Below are 8,588 nucleotides of genomic sequence, written 5' to 3' on the forward strand. Positions count from 1 at the left end.
GTCCCCTGGTGAACTTGGTAACCCTCAAGAAATCGGTTGAAACTAACTCTAGTACAAACTTGGCTAAATGATCAAATTGTCGAGTGTACTTGACTACCATCAAATTGCCCTACTTCAGACTTGCAAACTCTTCCACCCTCGTAGCAATAACAGCCGAGTTGTAATACTTTTTATGAAACAGTTCCACAAATCTAACCCAAGTCATGGTGGTAACATCATGAGTCTACCGTACCTAATCCCACCAGATTCTAGCATCCTTTTTCAGTAGAGAGGATACGTAGGATATGCGATCCGCATTGCCGAGGTCCATGTGTGCTAGAATAGGCTCTACATTCCTGAGCCATTCTTCTGCCTCAAAGGGGTTTGTTGTCCCTTCAAAGTTTGGAGCGTGCTGCTTACAAAAACGCTCGTAGATTGGCTCTATGTACTGAGCTGGATACGATGCATAGTTTGCCATTGGCCATCCCCCATATGGATGTCCTATGTTCTGCCCTTGCTGGGGTGCTTGAGCCGTTGACTGTGGCTGCGGCTAAAGCTGCAGTTGAGGCTGTGGCTAAGGTTATGGCTGAGGTTGTTCTCATTCTTGCTGCAGCAGTTCTTCCACTTGTTGCCATAACCGAATAATCTCAGCAGTGTTGTCAATTAGTGGTGGTGCATTTCTATTAGCAGCAGCAGTAGTAGCTCGTGTTCCCCTTCTTCGGACTGGAAGGGCTTCGTGAGTCTCGTTGGCGGCGCTGGGCGCATTTCCATTCGTGCGAGCAAATCTTCAGAGTGACATCTTCAACAAATTTCTAAAAGTTGAGAAAACATGTTAGAACTTACCCTAATAGGTTCTAAGGCAAAACTTAGTCTAAGAAAACATAACTCGGACCTATCAGTTATGATATCTTATGAAAAATTATGTAAGCCTTCTTTATAAATTAGGGTGTGTTTCTATACTTATAACATTAAGTCATCTTTATTATTTTCTAAGTCTGTTTCTAATCACCGTATATGAGTTCATTCTTAGGCTCAAAACTTGTCGCTATTCCAAAGTTAACCATATTGACGGAGGGCTGGGATTAGTAAAATCGTTCCCACTACTATTGCCCCCTAACTCTCAATACAGAACCCGGTCCATTAATTTGCATCCACCCTCACTGAACTCAGTCATTATTTATTGAATTTATTCTAAATTTATTATGATTGTAAAATAAAATCAAACTCATACATGCCATTCAAAAATAACAACTGTATTCATTTGGAAAAAGATTTTCACTTATTACAGTCATAAATTCAAAATAAATAAAGAGACTATATTAATAATAACTAGGGTAAAATTTCTAAAAATCAGGATCTTCTACATTTGACCCTTCATCAAACATATCATCATTTATCTCTTCATAATCATCATTGCTATGAGCCTCGAAACTACCTCGGCGAATATTCATTAAGATATTATGTTTTTTTTCATTAGTGAATTGAAACTCAAACTTAGAGGTAAATCTAAGTATAAGAAAATAATATCTCATAATTCTTCATCATCCATAGTCTCCAATAATTCTTCTAATTTTGATACTACAGTAGGAAAATCCTTAAAAATCCTAATTACTAAGACATATTGTTCCGTAGCTCTCGTCATGATTTGCCTAGCGATTTGAAGGTGAACTATCTCCTTGTGAAATATGATCAATCTCTGAGTGATTCTTTCTGGCACTCCTATTGTATCCCTTGGCTCTCTAACCCTTTTCAATGCCTTAATGGCTCAGATATCATGATAGGTCAAAGGTCCATTCATTTTGACTGAAAACATAATGACCAAAACGTTAGCTATTAACATAAACATAATATTGATAACGTAAACACTTACATTGGCGGTTAGATCTGGAGCTTTTGTGTGTGTATTAAGGAGAACTTCATGCATATGGACCGTGGGCTCTGATACCAACTGTAATGCCCCGACTAACTCTAAGATCTCAGACCATTAGAACTACTAAGCATAACTACTATTTTGGAATACATGCATAAAATAATGAAACTTTATTATAAAAATCCAAAATACGGGATCCCATTTTTATTACATAAAATCATAAGAAAACAAAACCTTTAATTAATTGTTCAAATACTAATTGTGGAAAAATAAGTACAAATTAAAAAAAAGACTCAAAAATATAAACTTCATCCTTGATCTTTTCCAGCAGTCCATCCATTCAGTCCCCTCCCAATATACATAACATATAAATATAATCATAACACATAAAATCTAACCTATTTTCCTTACCAAAAATTGGGATATTGGAGACAAGAACGGGATTGGAAAACTCCTTAAACCAAATAGTAAGAATCATAGGTTTCTAAAGAAATGGAGATGAAAAAAAGATCTAAACCACCAAGATAGAAACATACCAAAATCCTTAAGTTTCAAGAAACTCAAACACATAATCAAAAGCCATAATAACAAGTTAGGATCTGGAAAGAAATGAAAGAAAAAAAAGAACTATAATGAACTAAACCTGAGGATAAGAATACCTTGGATAGACTAGAACTTTGATCTACAACTCAATACCGAAATGTCACTCTATCTTACTTTCCAAGTATTTAGAAAAGCTTAGATGGAAAAGCTTTTAATCCCAAAACCCTAGTGTTTTCTCTCTAGAATAAACTTAGCAACTTGGAGGATCTGAAGATTGCTTGAATGATGAATGAAATGGATGAGTGTAAGGTCATATTTATATAGCTTAAGGATTGAAACTAACCCCTTTTAAAAAGAATAAATAAATGAATAATAATTGAATAAATTTGAATTTTCTGTTCAACAAATGCCTAGAACTCGGTGAAAAATGTTCAGGAGCAATTCTATGTTGTTGATGGCTAATTCTAATTCGATTTCCACAAAGTTTCAAAAATACCATAAAGGGCCGATATATCACCCCGTATAGGCGATATATCGCTTGCCCCTAGTTCCCGAGCCTTCGTGATTTCTTTCGTGCGAAGTCGATGTGTTTTTCGTATCACCCATAGGCAATACATCGGCCCCTATAGCTGTGATATATCGGCATACACTAATATTTTAAACATGTTTTTGCACACTTTCAGCACACTTGAAGTTTTTTAAAACAACTTTGACTGAATAAAACGTGATCCTAACAGCTGCTGGAAGGTTCTAGACCTTCTAGATCTATCTTTTATTAATATATTCATCTAAAATCATTAATTCCTTAATAAACATGCATGTGACAAGTGTCACGTTCTTAATTATTTTATCTAAACCTTAGGTTATAATAAATATCATTTCTAGGACCAGCTATATTAATCAAACCTTATGTTAAAATTAATATTTCTAAACTATAGGTTAAAGTTATAAAAATCTATAACTATTTCTATGAGTTTCCAACTAAATCCCAGCTTGAACAAATAATCACGAAAACTAAAATACTACAAGCTACTACTACTACTATCTAGCTAAGTAAAATTTTGAGACGCTACATGACCTATCTCCTAGATACTACTAACTCCCCAGTGGGCAATAAGGTCCCAAACCCCACAGTATAATAATCACATGGTGTACACAATCTATCAATAACTACTAGAAATAAGAGAATGTATAGCACCATAATCAATCAAAATAGTATAAGGTGTTCCAGAACTAAAAAGTTGACCTGTGACTACTAAGGGACAAGCCTCAGCTTCTGCCTGCGTCAATGTGAACACTCGAGTTGGGGTCGAGCTATTCGCCTTTCTTGGTTCTTCCTTTCTTGCCTTCGAGCAATCTTTCTTTAAGTGTCCCATTATCCAGTATAAAAAGCAAGCCTTTACCCGACACTCTCTTATATGGTGCCTCTTGCATCTGACACACTCTGGAAAAGTCCTCCAACCCTCATTGACGCCCTGGTGGCCTATCTGAATACCATGTGATCTCTTGTCAGGGCCTGGAGCTGGAAAGGCATCAGGAGCCTTTCTTTTTTTATCACTAGGGTCTCCGCCCCTACCTGAACCCATAAATGGAGGTCCCACCCTCCTAGTGTCTCTCCTGGCCGCGTTATCATGCCAGATTTTGTTCTCTACGCTTTTAGCTGTAAGTGCCTTCTCAACCACCTATGCATAAGTAGTCACTCCTGGCACAGTGGTAATACAAACATCCCAATTTATCATAGGTTGTAGCCCTTAGAGAAACCTCTCCCTTCTGGTCCCATCAGTGGGCACCAGTTCCCCAACAAACTTTGCCAGTCTATCAAATTTCACGACATATTCAGTCACTGATGAGATGCCTTGAAGTAATATGTTGAACTCTTCAGCCTTTGCCACCTTGATGGCATCAATGTGATACTTTTCATTTATTAGAGTCCTAAACTCTTCCCAATCCAAGGCATTAACATTTCTTGTTTAGAATATCACTTCCCACCATATTCGGGCATCCTCCCGAAACATATATGTGGCACAAGACACCCTATCATTACCAACCACCCTCATAAAGTCTAAGATGGTGGTAACCATGCTCATCCACTGCTCGGTGTTAGCCGGATATACACGACCCTCAAAGACTGGAGGGTGTTGTTTCTTGAACCTTTCATAAAGAGATGCTCAACTGTTGGCACCATCACAGGTGAAGCCTCCAGTAAAATGTTCCCTATAGGAACATGTTGTTGTCATCTCAGGAGGTGGATTTCTTCTTCCTGCCTCAATACCCTGGCTTGTAAATCAGCAAGCACCTGCTGCCAGTTCTCGGGAGCTAGCAGTGGGGTCTGACCCTATCTTTTATTCTGGTTTTGATCTTCTTGGCCAGTTGATGATTCAATCTACCTTGGAGACATACTTCCAAGGTTTTACTTTGCTAAAATAATCAATTTGGCCAGTTAGGTAATGATAACTAAACCTCTTGCCGCCTCGCGGTCCAAGATCAAGCATATAATCATTCACATTTAACAGCCATGCTAATAAGCATGTCGATTCATATTCATATTCAAGTCTGGTGCTAATAATCACATCCTGATATATATAACAATTGACAATGCTAATAAGCATCTTCTGGCATACATGTATCTATGAAAGCACTGAGGAGTGTGTCCTGACCTACATGTCCATATAACAGCGCTAATAAGCGATTCCTTTCCATTCACAAGCAATATCAGTGCTAATAAGCACATCCTTTTATATCATGCAGTAGTCAAGGGCCAGGCCCTATCAGTATATCTCATGCTACCTAATAAGGCATGCAGATAAGGCATTTATATCCTATTTAAGCAGTTAAACATGTAACCACAAAAATAGTTACTGAATCCAGAGTCAAGCTTGTTTTTAGTGGTGAATGTACATGCCCAGCCTGTCTTCAGGAACCCTTAACCTTGGCACACTCTAATACCAAGTTGTAACGTCATACTACTCAGGGACCATTACACTGTGTATTTTAAATAGTGCTTAACTCGCTAAATGAGTCATTAGGCCATAAACGTGCATCTAAATGTGATTAATGGTCCAGGGTTAAAAATCTCAGTTAAAAGGAATGGATGTTTAATTAAAACACTAAATCTTACATGGGATCCCATAATAAACATTTACAAAGTTATTTACAGTTCCAAAATGGTCATTACAACTCAAAAGTTACAATCCACCGACCTAAGCGGCAAAATAGGGTTAAACCCTAATTCCTCTGAGAAACCTTGGTCATGGTGGTCAAGCAGCCGCATATGTACACGTCACCACCTAAGCTCTCCAACTCATGGTTGGTCCAGTTTTCTTTCTCTTACCTGCACCACATAGCACCCGTGAGCCAAGGCCCAGCAAGAAAACTTAAACATGCTCATAAGGAGTGAATAACACCTTTCCATAACATAATAGACATGCCAGTAGTAATAACCTTACCCGTGCATGCATACCATTCATATAAATGACTACACCGTCACATGGGACCAAATGCCCTAATAATTGATTAACAAAATTGTATTAGGGCCCGTTGCCCAAGTACATGACTAATAAATCATATTGGTGCTCAACGCCCTAGGATCTGGGACTAATAAGCACCTTGGAGCCCATTGCCCTATCCTTTGTATAACCAGCCTTGGAGCTGGTCGAGCGTACCTGGGGCTTTAGTTTTCTAAGACCATTGGGTCAGACAAGCGTATAAGGCACTCCTAATTAGGTCTAATCATATCGACCAGTGCTCAGCGCGCTATTGCTGCCCTTGACTCATAAGTCAATGCTTTACGACTAGCACTCAGCGCTATTGATGTCCTTGACTAATAAGTTAATGCTTTTCTTACGCATATAATGCTAACCAGCATTCATCATATAACAAATATCCATATACAAAGCATTCAACATGCTTTAATCAATCAATCACAGGCATAATCATAATTATGTTCATTTACCAGGGCCAGTGCCCAATCAAAACTATATTCAGCATTCGGGCCAGGCCCTAATCATGTATGTCACATAATAGGTGCAGTTTTCTTACCTCAGGTCCAAGTATAATGTAAAATAAGAACGACCCTCGAGCATGATCCTGATCTTGAGCCCTTAGCGGTAACCTCAGCTGTGAATTGAACCCCCTTTCGCTTATGTAATTCAACCCTAAACCTTAAGCTTTGAATCCTCAAACTTGCTGCAAAACCTCAAGTCCAACTCAGAGAGAAACCGAGAGAAAGAAAGAGAATGGCCAAGAGAGAGAAAAGAGAAGGCTAGAGTGTTTTGTTTTTTTTTTCCTTCAGCCCAAGGAAAAAGGTTACTAATCACTGGTTTTGCCTCCCAAATGACATATATGCCCCTTAACCTTTGTCTTGCCTTCCTATGCCACAAGGGCAAACTTGTCATTAGCCAATTATCCCATTAATCATAATTAACGTGTCACAATTCTCATGACTTCTAATATCCTCAAATAATTTTCCATTACCAGCTCAATCCCGGTAATGTACTAAGTACCAAATTACACCTAGGCTCACCCCAAGCCGGGTGTTTGACCCCGTTATGACTAAATTGCTAACTTGCCTCCTAGGATCGCCTCGTGCTGAGTATCTCAAATATATCCACATAAATATGTGGTCTTACACATATATCACATATATGCACACAAATATACAAATATGCCCTCAACTGCCAACATTAAGAAAATGCCCTTCTAATAAGAAACAGGCCCACATGCATGCAAATACAGCCATATAATAATGCAACTCACATAATAACACAATAAACCAATTATTTCCCTCCTGGCCCCCTAATCAAGGTGCTAAGCCACATTAGGGAATTTGGGACGTTACACCAAATCTTTCTTTCTGAATCATTTCCCTATCAATAAGACCAACAATCTAAAACAAATGATTTCCACATTTTCCCAAAAGGAAAATGAAATGTTTTATCAAGTCTAGAAGGATTCAAGGATCTATTGAATCAGTGCCCACACCATGGCCATGAGAAATGGCATTTGGTCAATTACTTCTATGAAGGCCTCACGAGTCGTGAGCGCCAATTTGTAGAAATGCTATGCAATGGTGAATTCCTCAAAAAAGGGTCAGACGATGCTCTTGAATATCTCGAAGAAACCGCAAAAAAATCTCACTCCTGGACTGGTCAAAGCGCTACTGATAGAACCAACCGACATAAACCATATGGGATCTATCAACTTCAAGAAGAGGATAGTGTTTAGGCCCAACTCGAAGCTTTGAAAAATATTTTGAGGTCTTAATGATGAAAAATGGCCAAAAATTGTACATGATTTCTCAAGCAGAACCACAAGAACCTTTCTTTGTTTGTGGAGGGATGGAGTATTTAGCTAAGGACTAGTTAGCTTTTAATGAAATGAGGGGGTTTATGAGAAGCAATGCAATGCCTTAGGGGAAAATAACAAGCCATTCTCCCATATGTACAACCCTGGTTAGAGAAACCACCCAAATTTCAATTGGAGAGACTCTAACCAAGCTCAATCGTCTGGGGGCCAATGGAGAAATGAGCAACAAATTCAACCATCAAAGGTATATTCTGCACCTCAATACAATGTTCATCCATAATGAATTTCTCTCGAGAATACCCTTCATGTATTTATAGAGGAACAATCCAAACTAAATCGCCAAATGATCAAAGAAATCAAGAAAATGAAATGTCAATTCTCAAAATTAACTTAATCCTTGGCCATTCTAGAAAAAGGCAAACTTCCTTCCCAACCTAAATTCAATGTGCAAGGCCAACACATGGCCCAATCCTCAAATTCCAATGATTAAAATGTTAAGGAAGTAAATTCCATCACAACTAGAAGTGGTAAAACTTTGCAAGACCCATCCATAAAAACCACCTCTCCTAGTATTCCAAAAGTTAAGCCCGAGAAAGGACCACTCAATGCTTCTCCAAAAGTACCATTTCCCCAGGCTCTTAGACCTGTTGGGAAACATCCTAATAAAAGAGCTAAAATCCTTGAGCACTTAACACAAGTGAAGATTAATCTTCCTTTGCTTCACATCATAAAACAAGTTCCAGCGTATGCCAAAATAATCAAGGACCTATGCACTGCAAAAAGGAAGCACCATGTCAAGAAGATTGTTTTCTTGACTAAGCAAGTGAATGCGGTGATCGAACAAAAGACACTGCCAAAATACAAAGATCCCAGTTGCCCAACATTTCTTGCC

General features: G+C 38.4%; 1 non-coding gene across 1 annotated transcript; it reads right to left on the reverse strand.

The window, feature by feature from the left end:
- Positions 1–7,274: 7,274 nt before the first annotated feature.
- On the reverse strand, positions 7,275–7,380 carry LOC133803041 (small nucleolar RNA R71). Its single transcript, XR_009877772.1, has one exon. It is a non-coding gene; the product is annotated as a small nucleolar RNA R71 (small nucleolar RNA).
- Positions 7,381–8,588: the final 1,208 nt, after the last annotated feature.

This window comes from Humulus lupulus, chromosome 9 (assembly GCF_963169125.1).
Source record: "Humulus lupulus chromosome 9, drHumLupu1.1, whole genome shotgun sequence".
Classification (NCBI taxonomy): Eukaryota; Viridiplantae; Streptophyta; class Magnoliopsida; order Rosales; family Cannabaceae; genus Humulus; species Humulus lupulus.